At 44.6% G+C, this 16,161-nt stretch overlaps 1 pseudogene; it reads left to right on the plus strand.

Annotated features, from left to right (window-relative positions):
• The first annotated feature begins 14,160 nt into the window (after positions 1 to 14,160).
• LOC116583890 lies at positions 14,161 to 15,457 on the plus strand (annotated as a pseudogene).
• Positions 15,458 to 16,161: the final 704 nt, after the last annotated feature.

Raw genomic sequence — 16,161 nt, forward strand, 5'->3', positions numbered from 1 at the left:
GAGGTCAGTGTTCTGGTTGAGGGTAGAATGTGTATTATTGTCCAAGGCAGGCTGCCGTCAATGGGATAGCTTTGGGGATTCATGCAGCTCTCTCGTAGTATTAGTATGGGGGTTGCATGCTGCTCAGTAAGGCACATTTTCCTTCTGGAGGACAGGCACAGTCCAGTGGTGAGGCTCATCTTTCCCTATCTGGAGGGCTTGTGGAGCAGGACTTTGAGGATGGAAGTCTGAGAACCCCAGCTAGGCCTAGGGTTAGGGCCTAGGGCATGGCAGGTCCAATGTATAGATGCCGAGGCAAGCTCCATGGTATCTGAGGTGCAGGTAAGTGTTAGGATGTTGCACAGGCTCAGTTTGTGTCCATGAATCCCACCGAACTCATAAGTGGCCTCATGGTGACATGGAGTTTCCTCCCTTTCGGGGATTTTGCTGTTCCAAAGAGCTTGGTTTATTCCTGGCTGTTGGTGGTATTTTGTTTTATGGCTCAGGGTTCCCCCATATTGAGGGATTTGAGAGCAGTGATCTGGGTATTGATACCTGAAAACCCAGCTTAGGGTTATTGTTAGGTCCTAGTGGCACCACAGGCCTTATACCCTGGCTCTGAGCAGTGGTACCCTTGGTGTTATGTTCAAAATGGGGCTCAGGATAAGGGTCACATGGTGATTGTGTCCAAGGCGGCATGTAAATGTGGACGTAGATTCAGAGACAAAGCACATTTCTTCCATCTGAGGATTTTGCATAGTTACAAAAAGCAAGGTTTCCCTCTGGGAGTCAGGAGGAGATTTCTTTTATGAATCAGGCCCCCCCCCCCCATGTAGAGGGATTCCATAGAAGGGCTCTGTATATAGATGTCTGAAAACCCAAACTAGAGTTAGGATTTCAGCCTAGGGGCATGAAAGTTCTGATCAGCTGTCTCTGGGTCAATCTGCCTTGATGGTTGATTGGTGTTCGGGACTCAGGTTGTGCCCTCCTGTGCATTAGGATCCAGGATGGTATTCAAAAGAGTGGTGGTATTGGGGCTCTGTATGTTTGCCCTAATCTAGGGGTTTTGTGCATCTCCATAGGGCATGGTTTCAATCTGGAATGCAGGGATCATTCAGTGGTTTGGCTCTTGAGTCCCCAATCTGGAGAATTTGTGTTCCAGAAATATGGGGACCAATATCTGAAAAGCCAAGCTAGGTTTGTGTGTATGGTCTAAGCTATGGATTTCTGATCTGTAGATGTTGAGGCAAGGTCACCGGATTCTGAATTGAAGGAGAGTGTCAGGCATTCACACTAGAATTGGTGTCCTAGGGCCGCCAAAGTTGTAGGTGTCCTGCAAGGGCAAGGAGGTTTCTCCTGCTCTGGGGGCTTTGCACAATTCCAAATACTATGATTTAAATCTGGAGAACAGGTGGAGTCCTGTTGTATGGCACTAGGGTCCTCCAGATGGAGGGATTCCAGAACAGCACTCTGTTAATGGATGCCTGAAAACTGAACCTAGCATTCAGCTTAGGGCGTATGGCATGGGAGGACTCATCTGCTGACTCTGGCGCCAGCTACTTGGGTGGCTGACTGGAGGTCAGTGCTCAGCTTGAGGGACAAAATGTGTATTAGTGTCGAGGGTTGGTTTCTGCAACTGTGGGTGGCTTAGGGGAATACAGCTTTCTCCTAATCTGGGGTTTGCATGCAGCTCCATAGGGCACATTTTCCATATGGAGGGCAGGCAGAGTTTTGTGGTGTGGCTCTGGGGTTCCCTAGCTGAAGGGGTTGTAGACCACGACTGTGAGGACAGAAGTCCGAAAAGCCAATCTAGGAGTATGGTTAGTGCCTAGGTCATGACAGGATGAATCTGCAGTCGCTGAGGATCTGAGGTTAAGATGAGGGTGAAGAGGTCGCTGAGGTTGGAGTTTGTGTCCATGAGATCCTTCAAAAATGGATTGGCATCATGGGGACATGGAGTTTTCTCCCGCTCTGGAAATTTTGCATAGTTAAAAAATAGCTTGGTCTATTCTGGGGAATAGGTACTGTCCTGCTTTATGGCTCAGGGGTGTCCCAAATGGAGGGTAGGCCTCCAGGTATGGATGCCTGAAAACCCAAACTATTGTTATGATTCCTGCCTAGGGGAATGGCCACTCTTATGTGCTGACTCTGTCTCCAGCTATGTGAGTTTAGGATTAGGTCATGGGGACATCGCAGGCCTTAGGTTCTGGATCTGGGCCGAGCTACCCAGAGGTACCCAGGGGTAGTGTTGAAAATGGGGCTCAGGCTAGGGATCACAATGGGTGTTTGTGTCCCAGGTGGCCAGCATTAATGGGTGTGTCCTCAAGTGCAATGCAGATTTCTCCCAACTCTTGGGGATATACATATCTCCAGAAAGCTTCTTGGGGACAAGAGGAGTTCTTTTTTGTGACTCAGGGGTCCCACATGTGGAGGGATTTGAGAGAAGGAGACAGGGATTCTATGCCTGAAAACCCAACATATTGTTATGATTCCTGCATAGGGGATTCCTGCATGGCCAATCTGTTGTGCTGATTCTGGCTCCAGCTATGTGGGTGGCTCCCTGGAGGTTGGGGATCAGGTGAGGGTCAGAATGTGTTTTAGTGTCCAGGGCCAACTTCCTTAAATGAGGGTGCCTTTGAGGGTTCATGAAGCTTTCTCCAAACCAGTGTTGCATGAAGCTCCATAGGGCATGTTTTTTTTTTCTGTAGTGACATACCTCTAGGATCTAATCTGAACCCTAGCTTAGGTTTTCAGGCATCAGTCCCCAGAGGCCTGATTTCCAGTACCAGCATATGGTGCATCCCTGAGGCACACAACAGAACACACACTGTCCCCAGAAGGAAACCTTGTTATTAGTAGCTATGTAAAACCTTCAGGGGAGTAGAATCCTGCATGGCCCATGAGGCACCACTACATTCCAAGGTCTCCCTGGAGACCACAAACTGGCATTGTGATGCATCAGTATGAGACTCCATTTCAACACATTCCCTTGGTTTTGCACAGCTCCAAATAGCATGGTGTCATTGTGGGGGAAAGTAGTAATCCTGTTTTTTGATTCAGAGGTGCCCATAAGGAGGGTTTGAAAGCAGGGCTCCAGGTATTAAGGACTGGAAACTCAACCTTGGTTAAGGATTTTGGCCTAGGGACATTGCAGGTCTCATATGCTCCCTCTGTACACCCAGTTACATGGCGCCAGACAGAGAAGATTGAAGTTGACATACCCCTAGGCTCTAATCTGAACCCTAGACTAGTTTTTCAGCCATCATTCCCAAGAGGCCTGATTTCCAATATCAGCATGTGGTGGAATATGCTCAGGAATATTCCTGAGGCACACAACGAACACACACTGTTCCCAGAACCTTGCTATTTGTAGTTATGTAAAACCTTCAGGGGAGTAGAATCCTACATGCCCCCTGAGCCACCACCACATTCCGTGTTCTCCCTGGATACAAACTGGCATTGTGATGCATCAGCATGAGACTCCATTTCAACACATTCCCTTGGGTAGATCACCCCAGAGCCTGTATATCGAAACTGCTTTGTTCCTAGGGGACAAAGTGTACGTGAGGTAGGGTTTTCAAGCATCCATACATAGAGCTCTCCTCTTGAATCTTTCCTTATGGGGGGGCCATGAGCCATCAAACAAGCCTAGCCCTGTCCCAAAGATGGAAACATTGTTGTTTCAAGCAGCTCACAACACCCAGAGTGGGAAAACATCCATGGCCTCATGAGGCCAAATATAAATTTGGCAGCCAATATGGACACAAACTCCAGCCTGGGCGAATACTGATACTTGCCCATACTTCAGATGTTGGAGATCTCAATTCAGCCTTGGCATATTTGGCCTCCCATGCCCTAGGACCTAAACCTAATCCTAGCTTGTGTTTTCAGACTTCTGTCCTCACACTCTTGGCCCATAATCCCTCCTGATTGGGAATTACGGAGCCACAATACAGAACTCTGCCTCCCCACCAGAAGGAAAATGTGCTCTATAAAACCTCCCAATAACCCCAAATGAGGGTCAACCTGCTCGGCCCTCGACAGCACCCCAATTTCAAAGGCTGTCCTGTGCTCTAAGGCTCGGTCTGACACAGCCTGATCCCAGACTTCCCATCAGACAGCACCCCAATTTCGACAGCACCCCAATTTCAAAGGCTGTCCTGTGCTCTAAGGCTCGGTCTGACACAACCTGATCCCAGACTTCCCATCAGACACCCAGACAGCTGGCTGCAAATGCGGTGATCAGATGTGCCATGGACAGAGGCCATCATCTCTACCCAATCTGGGTTCTCAGGCATCTGTCCCCAGAAATTATCTGAAATCCCTGCACATGGGTGCACCTGATCACCAAACAGAACTTCCCTAAGGCAGGAAACCTTGCTGTTGGATTGGGTGTCAGACACTCAAGGTAGGTGAAACTTGCACTGCCCATGAAGTCACGTCCACTCTTGAGGGCTGCCTTGGAGACAAACATGCATTGTGCCCCACAGTCTGGGCCCCATGTTCAAATAAGGCCCCTCAGTAGATGCACCATGAGCCCGCATATCAGGCTACGCATGCCCCTAGGCCCTAATCCTAACCCAAGGTGGGTTTTGCAGGTGCCTGTACCCAGAGCCCTACTCTGGAATCCCTCATTTTGGGGGACCACTGAGCCAGAAACATGAGTCCTCCCTTCCCCCAGAATGACACCAAACTATTGGAAGCTGGGCAAAATCCCAGAGAGGGAGAATCTTCCTTGGCCCATGAGGCCAAACCTACAATCTGAGGCTATTCTAGACAGAAAATACAGAGACTAAAGCCTGTGGTACCGCTTCACAATCACCCTGATTTAATGTGGAACTCCCCTCAGGGGCTGCATATGGGGTTTGCCATACCCGTGACCATAATCCTAACTGGAGTTTGTGCTTTCAGATCTGTCTCCAGAGCCCTGGCCCACACACCTTCCAGGCTGGGGCCTCTTGAGCTAAACTGCAGGACTGTCCATCTCTCCCATATGAAATTCTGCCCTTTACAGTTGCCAAACACTCCACATTAGGAGAAAATTGAAAGGCCCACAAGGTCACCCCAATTTTGTAGTTTGCCCTGGGCAAAAATGCACAGTATGACACACCCTCTGCACCTATCTCCACTCAGACATCCAGGTAGATGGCCCCAGAGACAGATGACATAATCTGAAACATTCCTAGGTCCTAATCTGAACCTGAGCATAGGTTTTCAGGCATCTGTCCCCAGAGGCCTGGTCTCAAATCCAACATACAAGGAATCTCCAAGGGACACAACAGAACACCTTCCTTTTGTTTTTTTTTTTAATTGATTAATTATTTTTTTTTTCATTAAAAAAATTTTTTTTATAAACATATATTTTTATCCCCAGGGGTACAGGTCTGTGAATCGCCAGGTTTACACACTTCACAGCACTCACCAAAGCACATACCCTCCCCAATATCCATAATCCCACCCCCTTCTCCCAAACCCCCTACCCCCAGCAACCCTCAGTTTGTTTTGTGAGATTAAGAGTCACTTATGGTTTGTCTCCCTCGCAATCCCATATTGTTTCATTTACTCTTCTCCTACCCACTTAAGCCCCCATGTTGCATCACCACTTCCTCATATCAGGGAGATCATATGATAGTTGTCTTTCTCTGCTTGACTTATTTCGCTAAGCATGATACGCTCTAGTTCCATCCATGTTGTCGCAAATGGCAAGATTTCATTTCTTTTGATGGCTGCATAGTATTCCATTGTGTATATATACCACATCTTCTTGATCCATTCATCCGTTGATGGACATCTAGGTTCTTTCCATAGTTTGGCTATTGTGGACATTGCGGCTATAAACATTCGGGTGCACATGGCCCTTCGGATCACTACGTTTGTATCTTTAGGGTAAATACCCAGTAGTACAATTACTGGGTCATAGGGTAGTTCTATTTTCAACATTTTAAGGAACCTCCATGCAGTTTTCCAGAGTGGCTGCACCAGCTTGCATTCCCACCAACAGTGTAGGAGGGTTCCCCTTTCTCCGCATCCTCGCCAGCATCTATCATTTCCTGACTTGTTGATTTTAGCCATTCTGACTGGTGTGAGGTGATATCTCATTGTGGTTTTGATTTGTATTTCCCTGATGCCGAGTGATATGGAGCACTTTTTCATGTGTCTGTTGGCCATCTGGATGTCTTCTTTGCAGAAATGTCTGTTCATGTCCTCTGCCCATTTCTTCATTGGATTATTTGTTCTTTGGGTGTTGAGTTTGCTAAGTTCTTTATAGATTTTGGACACTAGTCCTTTATCTGATATGTCATTTGCAAATATCTTCTCCCATTCTGTCAGTTATCTTTTGGTTTTATTAACTGTTTCCTTTGCTGTGCAAAAGCTTTTGATCTTGATGAAATCCCAATAGTTCATTTTTGCCCTTGCTTCCCTTGCCTTTGGTGATGTTCCTAGGAAGATGTTGCTGTGGCTGAGGTCAAAGAGGCTGCTGCCTGTGTTCTCCTCAAGGATTTTGATGGATTCCTTTCTCACATTGAGGTCCTTCATCCATTTTGAGTCTATTATTGTGTGTGGTGTAAGGAAATGGTCCAATTTCATTTTTCTGCATGTGGCTGTACAATTTTCCCAACACCATTTATTGAACAGGCTGTCTTTTTTCCACTGGACATTCTTTTCTGCTTTGTCAAAGATGAGTTGACCATAGAGTTGAGGGTCTATTTCTGGGCTCTCTATTATGTTCCATTGATCTATGTGTCTGTTCTTGTGCCAATACCATGCTGTCTTGATGATGATAGCTTTGTAATAGAGCTTGAATTCCGGAATTGTGATGCCACCAACATTGGCTTTCTTTTTCAATATCCCTTTGGCTATTCCAGGTCTTTACTAGTTCCATATAAATTTTAGGAATATTTGTTCCATTTATCTGAAAAGGATGGATGGTACTTGGATAGGAATTGCATTAAATGTGTAGATTGCTTTAGGTAGCATAGACATTTTCACAATATTTATTCTTCCAATCCAGGAGCATGCAGCATTTTTCCATTTCTTTGTGTCTTCCTCAATTTCTTGCATGAGTACTTCATAGTTTTCTGAGTATAGATTCTGTGCCTCTTCGGTTAGGTTTCTTCCTAGGTATCTCATGGTTTGGGGTGCAATTGTAAATGGGATTGACTCCTTAATTTCTATGTTCTGTCTTATTGTTGGTGTAAAGAAATGCAACTTTTTCTGTGCATTGATTTTATATCCTGACACTTTACTGAATTCCTGTATAAGTTCTAGCAGTTTTGGAGTGGAGTCTTTTGGGTTTTCCACATATAGTATCATATCATCTGTGAAGAGTGATAATTTGACTTCTTCTTTGCCGATTTGGATGTCTTTAATTTCCTTTTGTTGTCTGATTGCTGAAGCTAGGACTTCTAGTACTATGTTGAATAGCAGTGGTGATAATGAACATCCCTGCCCTGTTCCTGACCTTAGTGGAAAAACTTTCAGTTTTTCTCCATTGAGAATGATATTTGCGGTGGGTTTTTCATAGATGGATTTGATGATATTGAGGTATGTGCCCTCTATCCCTACACTTTGAAGAGTTTTGATCACGATGTGATGCTGTACTTTGTCAAATCCTTTTTCAGCAACTATTGAGAGTATCATATGGTTCTTGTTCTTTCTTCTATTGATGTGTTGTATCACATTAATTGATTAGCGGATGTTGAACCAACCTTGCAGCCCTGGAATATATCCCACTTGGTCGTGGTAAATAATCCTTTTAATGTACTGTTGAATGCTATTGGCTAATATCTTGGTGAGGATTTTCGCATCTGTGTTCATCAAGGATACTGGTCTATAGCTCTCTTTTTTATGGGATCCTTGTCTGGTTTTGGGATCAAGGTGCTGCTGGCCTCATAAAATGAGTTTGAGAGTTTTCCTTCCATCTCTATTTTTTGGAACAGTTTCAGGAGAATGGGAATTAGTTCTTCTTTAAATGTTTGGTAGAATTCCCCCGGGACGCCATCAGGCCCTGGGCTTTTGTTTGTTTGGAGATTTTTAATGACTGTTTCAATCTCCTTACTGGTTATGGGTCTGTTTGCGCTTTCTATTTCGTCCTCGTTCAGTTGTGGTAGTTTATATGTTTCTAGGAATGCATCCATTTCTTCCAGATTGTCAAATTTGTTGGCGTAGAGTTGATCATAGTATGTTCTTATAATAGTTTGTATTTCTTTGGTGTAAGATGTGATCTCTCCTCTTCATTTATGATTTTATTTATTTGGGTCCTTTCTCTTTTCTTTTTGATAAGTCTGGCCTGGGATTTATCAATTTTATTAATTCTTTCAAAGAACCAGCTCCTAGTTTCGTTGATTTGTTCTATTGTTTTTTTTGGTTTCTATTTCATTGATTTCTGCTCTGGTCTTTATGATTTCTCTTCTCCTGCTGGGCTTAGGGTTTCTTTCTTGTTCTTTCTCCAGCTCCTTTAGGTGTAGGGTTAAGTTGTGTACCTGAGACCTTTCTTGTTTCTTGAGAAAGGCTTGTACTGCTATATATTTTCCTCTCAGGACTGCCTTTGTTGTGTCCCACAGATTCTGAACCGTTGCATTTTCATTATCATTTGTTTCCATGATTTTTTTCAATTCTTCTTTAATTTCGTGGTTGACCCATTCATTCTTTAGAAGGATGCTGTTTAGTCTCCATGTATTTGGGTTCTTTCCAAACTTCCTCTTGTGGTTGAGTTTTAGCTTCAGAGCATTGTGGTCTTAAAATATGCAGGGAATGATCCCAATCATTTGATACCAGTTGAGTCCCGATTTAGGACCGAGGATGTGATCTATTCTGGAGAATGTTCCATGTGCACTAGAGAAGAATGTGTATTCTGTTGCTTTGGGATGAAATGTTCTGAATATATCTGTGATTTCCATCTGGTCCAGTGTGTCGTTTAAGGCCTTTATTTCCTTGTTGATCTTTTGATTGGATGATCTGTCCATTTCAGTGAGGGGAGTGTTAAAGTCCCCTACTATTATTGTATTATTGTTGATGTGTTTCTTTGATTTTGTTATTAATTGGTTTATATAGTTGGCTGCTCCCATGTTGGGGGCATAGATATTTAAAATTATTAGATCTTATTGTTGGAAAGACCCCTTGAGTATGATATAGTGTCCTTCCTTATCTCTTATTATAGTCTTTGGCTTCAAATCTAATTGATCTGATATAAGGATTACCACTCCTGCTTTTTCTGATGTCCATTAGCATGGTAAATTCTTTCCACCGCCTCACTTTAAATCTGGATGTGTCTTCGGGCGTAAAATGAGTTTCTTGGAGGCAACATATAGATGAGTTTTGGTTTTTTATCCATTCTGATACCCTGTGTCTTTTGATTGGGGCATTGAGCCCGTTAACATTCAGGCTAACTATTGAGAGATATGAATTTAATGCCATTGTATTTCCTGTAAGGTGACTGTTACTGTATATTGTCTCTGTTCCTTTCTGATCTACCACTTGTAGGCTCTCTCTTTGCTTAGATGACACCTTTCTATATTTCCTGTAGAACTGGTTTGGTGTTTGCAAATTCTTTCAATTTTTGTTTGTCCTGGAAGCTTTTAATCTCTCCTTCTATTTTCAATGATAGCCTAGCTGGATATAGTATTCTTTGCTGCATGTTTTTCTCGTTTAGTGCTCTGAATATATCATGCCAGCTCTTTCTAGCCTGCCAGGTCTCTGTGGATAAGTCTGCTGCCAATCTAATATTTTTACCATTGTATGTTACAGACTTCTTTTCCTGGGCTGCTTTCAGGATTTTCTGTTTGTCACTAAGACTTTTAAATTTTAAGTCTTAGGTGACGGGGTGTTAGGCCTATTCTTATTGATTTTGAGGTGCATTCTCTGCACCTCCTGAATTTTGATGCTTGTTCCCTTTGCCATAGTAGGGAAATTCTCTCCAGTATACCTTCTGCTCCCTTCTCTCTTTCTTCTTCTGGAATCTAATTATTCTAATGTTGTTTCGTCTTATGGTGTCACTTACTCTTTGAATTCTCCCCTCATGGTCCAGTAGCTGTTTGTCCCTCTTTTGCTCAACTTCTTTATTCTCTGTCATTTGGTCTTCTATATCATTAATTCTTTCTTCTGCCTCATTTATCCTAGCCGTGAGAACCTTCAATTTTTTTTTCACCTCATTAATAGCTTTTTTGATTTCAACTTGGTTAGATTTTAGTTCTTTTTTTTCTCCAGAAAGGGCTTTTATATATCCCGAGAGGGTTTCTCTAATATCTCGCATGCCTTTTTCGAGCCTGGATAGAACCTTGAGAATTGTCATTCTGAACTCTAGAATCTGACATATTACCAATGTCTGTATTGATTAGGTCCCTAGCCTTCCGTACTGTCTCTTGTTCTTTTTTTTTTTTTGTGGTGAATTTTTCTGCCTCGTCATTTTTTCCAGATACGTGTATGTAAAGGAGCAAGTAAAATACTAAAAGGGTCGCAACAACCCCAGGAAAATATGCTTTAACCAAATCAGAAGAGATCCCAAATCGTGAGGTGGGAGAAATGGGATAAAAAGAGGTTCAAAAAGAAAGAAAGAAAAAAAAAAAAGAAAAGAATTTAAAAAAGAAAACGAATAAAGAAAAGTATAAAATAGAAAAAATATATATATTAGATCAACTAGTTTAAAAACGTTAAACAAGAAAATGGTAAAAGTTAAAAAAAAATTAGCAGAAGAAGCGAAAAAAAAGTGAAAAAGAAAAAAAAATAACTTAACTGCAAGACTAAAAAATCATAGGGAGAAAGCCATGAGTTCCGTGCTTTGCTTTCTCCTCCTCTGGAATTCTGCTGCTCTCCTTGGTATTGAATTTGGTCTTGGCTGGATTTCTTGTTGATATTCTGGGGGAGGAAGCCTGTTGTAGTGATTCTCAAGTGTCTTTGACCCAGGCGGAATTTTACCGCCCTTATCAGTGGCCGGGCTTAGTAATCCGCTCGGCTTTGCTTTCAGGAGCTTTTGTTCTCTGAGCGCTTTCCGTAGCGTTCTGGAGGACGGGAATACAAATGGCGGCCTCCTGGTCTCCGGCCCAGAGGATCTGAGAGCTTGGGGCCCCACTCCTCAGTGCGCCCTCAGAGAACAGCGCCCAGTAACTCTCGTCTGCCTGACCTCCAGCAGCGATCCGAGCGCACCGAGCCTGCAGCTGGTTCAAGGTAACCCCGAGCTGTGAGCTTACTATTGGCTTTGTCTCTGTAGCTGGCTTTCCCGTTCCAATACCCGTAAGCTCTGCGACACTCAGACTCCCCTGATCCTTCTGTGACCCCGCGGGACCTGGGGCCACGGTGACCCTGCGTGGGCTTTGCCCCGGTTTAGCCTCTGGAGTGATGTCCCTCAGCGGAATAGACTTTTAAAAGTCCTGATTTTGTGCTCCGTTGCTCCACCACTTGCCGTGAGCCAGCTCCTCCCCACAAGGTCTATCTTCCCGTCCCTTTGGATTCACTTCTCTGCCAGTTCTACCCCTCAGAAAGTGGTTGTTTTTCTGTTTCTAGAATTGCTGTTCTTCTCTTCGATCTGCTGATGGATTTGCAAGTGTTTGCAATCTTTAGATAAGCTATCTAGCTGATCTTCTGCTAGCGGAAGTAGTCTCAGCCTGCTACTTCTCTGCCATCTTTACTCCTCTCAACAGAACACCTTCTGTTCTTAAAAGGGAACCTTGCTATTTGGAGCTGTGTAAATCCCTCAGGGTGGGAGAATCCTGCATATCCTTTAAGCCACCACAAAATTCCAAGGTCTCCCTGGACACAAACCCACGTTGTGACCCGTCAGCATGAGACTCCATTTCAACTCAGCACACTGGGTAGCACTCCACAGGGTCAGCAGATCGAACCTGCCTTGTTCCAGGGGACGATGAGAATGCCCGGTGGGGTTTCTAGGCATCCATATGTAGAGCCCTGCTCTCAAATGTTTCCATATGGGAATCCCTTGAGCCATCAAACAAGACTCCCTATGTCCTGCAGAAGGAAACCTTTGCTGTCTGGAGCAGCTCACAATGCCCTGAGTGGGAAAACCTCCATGACCTCATGAGGCTCCATTAGGTGGCTATCATTGACACAAAGTCCATCCTGAGCGAACATCTGACACTTGCCCTTACTTCAGGTGCTGGAGATCTCAATTCAGCCTCTGCAGATTGGGCTTGTCTTGCCGTAGGCCCTAAACCTAACCAGAGCTTGTGTTTTCAGACTTCCATCCTTACATTCCTGGCACATAAGCCCTCCAGGTTGGGAATTCTGAAGCCACCATGCAGCATCTGCCTGCCCACCAGGAAGACAAAGTGCCCTATGTGGCTGCCCAAAAGCACCAAATGAGGATAAACCTGCACAGCCTTTCACAGCACCCCAATTTCATAGGCCATCCTGTGCACTAATGCTGCCTGACACAGCTTGAGCCTAGACATCCTGTCAGCCACCCAGGGAGCTAGCCGCATACCCAGTCATGGCCCTGGACCCACATCTCTATCTAACCTTGGTTTTTTGGCATCTGTTCCCATACCTTATCTCAAATTCTGCATATGTGGGAACCTGACATACAAAACAGAACTCTTTCTTCTGCATGGCAGGAAACCTTGTTGTTTGGACGGGTATCAAAACCTCAGAGTTGGAGAAACCAGCAGGGCCTATGAGGCCACGCCCACTCTTGAGGGTAGCCCTGGGCACAAACACGCATTTTGACCCTCAGCCTTAGCCCTTTTCAAATAAGTTCCATTGGTAGCTGGAACAGGAACACACACATCAGGCTTGCCATGCCCTAGTGCAAATACTAACCCAAGGTGGTGTTTTGCAGGAACCCATACCCAGAGCCCTGCTCTGGAATTCCTCTTTTTGAGGGATCCGTGAGAAATAAAACATGACTCCTCCTTTCCTCCAGTATCAAACCAAACTATTGGGACCTGGTTGAAATCCTCAGAGAGGGAGAATCTTCCATCGCCCCATGAGGCCCCATACATTCTGCGGCCAACTTAAACTCGCAATCCATAGACAAAAACCTGAGCTACCGCCTCACAGTCACCCTAATTTCAGATCCCGAGGAGCTCTTCTCAGCATCTGCAGATCAGGCATGCCAAATCCTCGGCCCTAAGTCTAACCCGAGTTTGTGTTTATAGATTTCTGTCCCGAGAGCCCTGTCCTACACACACTCCAGGCTCCAGCCTCCAGAGTTGGAAGGCTGTGCCTGCCCTCCCAATGGAAACTGCCCTTTAAAGTTGCCAAAATACTCCAGATTAGGAGAAACCTGCAAGGCACCCAAGCCACCTATTTTCTAGGCCACCCTGGATAAAAATAAGCAGTCAGACACACCCTGTGCATGGACCTGCAGTCACATACCCAGGTAGATGGCCCCAGAGACAAAGAATTGAACCTTACATGCCCCTAGGCCCTAATATGAACACTAGCTGTGGATTTCAGGCATCTCTCCCCAGAGCCCTGTTCTCAAATACCCACATATGTGGGGTCCCAGAGGCTCAAAACAAAAAACATCCTCTCACAGAAGGAAACTTTGCTATTTGGAGCTTGTCTAAGCCTCAAGGCAATAGAATCCTGCATGGCCCCTGAGCTGCCACCACATTCCAAGGTCTCCCCAGACACAAAACTGGATTGTCACCCATCAGTGAGACTCCATTTCCAATATCTCCCTGTGTAGCTCACACCAGAGCCAGCAGATCGAACCTCCCATGTCCATAGGATCCAATGGTAAACCTAGGTGGGGACCCCAGGCATCCACACGTAGAGCCCTGCTCTCGACTTTTCTATATTGGGGACCTATGAGTCATCCAGCAGATGCCTCCTGTCCTGCAGAAGGAAACCTTGATGTTTGGAGCTGCACACAACCCCCAGATTGGGAAAACCTCCATGGCATCATGACACCACTGTTACATTAGGCGTCCATAAAGGACACACATTTGTGCCTGAGAGAACGTCTGACCCTTGCCCTTACTTCAGATGAAGGGGGTTTTACCTCAGCCTCTGCATTTTGGGCCTGTCATGGCCTAGGCCCTAAAAATTACCCAGGCTTTTGTTTTCAGACTTCTGTCCTCAAACTAACTACAAAAACAATACTTAAGATGAATATAATGTTTGTCATTATTACTCCTACATGGAATCTAACCATTCCTACATGGAATCTAATCAATATAACAAAAAAAAATTTAGTGTTGTATTTGAACTCTAAGAACACTAATGACCAACATTCATAAGACCCATCTACTAAGTAAAATTAACAACTCATTTATCAACCTACCGCACCATCAAACATCTCAGCATGATGAAATTTTGGCTCCTGTCTCGGAATTTGCCTAATCCTTCAAACACTTATAGGTTTGTTCTTAGCTATACACTACACATCAGACACAACTACAGCCTTCTTATCAGTTGTACACATCTGTCGAGATGTCAATTATGGCTGAATCATCCAATATATACATGCCAACGGAGCTTCCATATTCTTTATCTGCCTATTCCTACACGTAGGACGAGGCTTATATTATGGTTCTTATATATTCCCCGAAACATGAAACATTGGCATTATCTTATTATTCGCAGTCATAGCAACTGCATTCATAGGTTACGTTTTACCATGAGGACAAATATCATTTTGAGGTGCAACCGTAATTACTAATTTACTATCCGCCATCCCATACATCGGAACTAACCTTGTAGAATGAATCTGAGGCGGATTTTCAGTAGACAAAGCCACCTTAACACGATTCTTCGCCTTCCATTTTATCCTGCCATTCATCATTTCAGCACTAGCAGCAGTCCACCTACTATTCCTCCACGAAACAGGATCCAACAATCCCTCCGGAATCCCATCCGACTCTGACAAAATCCCATTCCACCCTTACTATACCATCAAAGACATCCTAGGCGCCCTATTCCTTATTCTAACACTAATACTACTAGTACTATTCTCACCTGACCTGCTAGGAGACCCAGACAACTATATCCCAGCCAACCCCCTCAACACACCTCCCCACATTAAACCTGAGTGATACTTCCTATTCGCATATGCTATCCTACGATCTATTCCCAACAAATTAGGAGGCGTACTAGCCTTAGTCTTCTCCATCCTAGTACTAGCCATCATTCCCCTACTCCACACCTCAAAACAACGAAGTATAATATTCCGCCCACTAAGCCAATGCTTATTCTGACTGCTAGTAGCTGACCTCTTAACCCTAACCTGAATCGGTGGCCAACCAGTAGAACACCCATTCATCACCATTGGCCAACTAGCCTCAATTCTCTACTTCATAATCCTCTTAGTCCTTATACCAATTATTAGCATTATCGAAAACAACATATTAAAATGAAGAGTCTTCGTAGTATAATAATTACTTTGGTCTTGTAAACCAAAAATGGAGAGCCCCATCTCCCTAAGACTCAAGGAAGAAGCAACAGCCCCACCATCAGCACCCAAAGCTGACATTCTAACTAAACTATTCCCTGATTTCCTCACTATAACTTTCTATTCATATATTTAATAACATTCACTGTGCCTCCCCAGTATGTATTTTTTTCCCCCCCCCCTATGTACTTCGTGCATTCCTGGCCTGCCCCATGCATATAAGCATGTACATACTATGATTAATTTTACATGTATCCATCTCAGCTAGATCACGAGCTTTATCACCATGCCTCGAGAAACCATCAACCCTTGCCCGACGTGTACCTCTTCTCGCTCCGGGCCCATCAAATGTGGGGGTTTCTACTGTGAAACTATACCTGGCATCTGGTTCTTACTTCAGGGCCATGTCAATCCTCAATCCAATCCTACTAACCCTTCAAATGGGACATCTCGATGGACTAATGACTAATCAGCCCATGATCACACATAACTGTGGTGTCATGCATTTGGTATTTTTAATTTTTGGGGGGGGAGAACTTGGTATCACTCAGCTAGGCCAGGTTTGGCCTCGTAGCAGTCAAATAATTTGTAGCTGGGCTTATCCTTCATCATTTATCCGCATCGCACAACCATAAGGTGCTATTCAGTCAATGGTTACAGGACATATATTTATACACCACCCGCGTGCACGCACCCACCTACGCACGCATACGAACGCATACATATGCATACGAACGCATACGAACGCATACGAACGCACGCATACGCACGCATACGCACGCATACGCACGCATACGCACGCATACGCACGCATACGCACACGCACACGCACG

This window comes from Mustela erminea, chromosome Y (assembly GCF_009829155.1).
Source record: "Mustela erminea isolate mMusErm1 chromosome Y, mMusErm1.Pri, whole genome shotgun sequence".
NCBI classification, from domain to species: domain Eukaryota; kingdom Metazoa; phylum Chordata; class Mammalia; order Carnivora; family Mustelidae; genus Mustela; species Mustela erminea.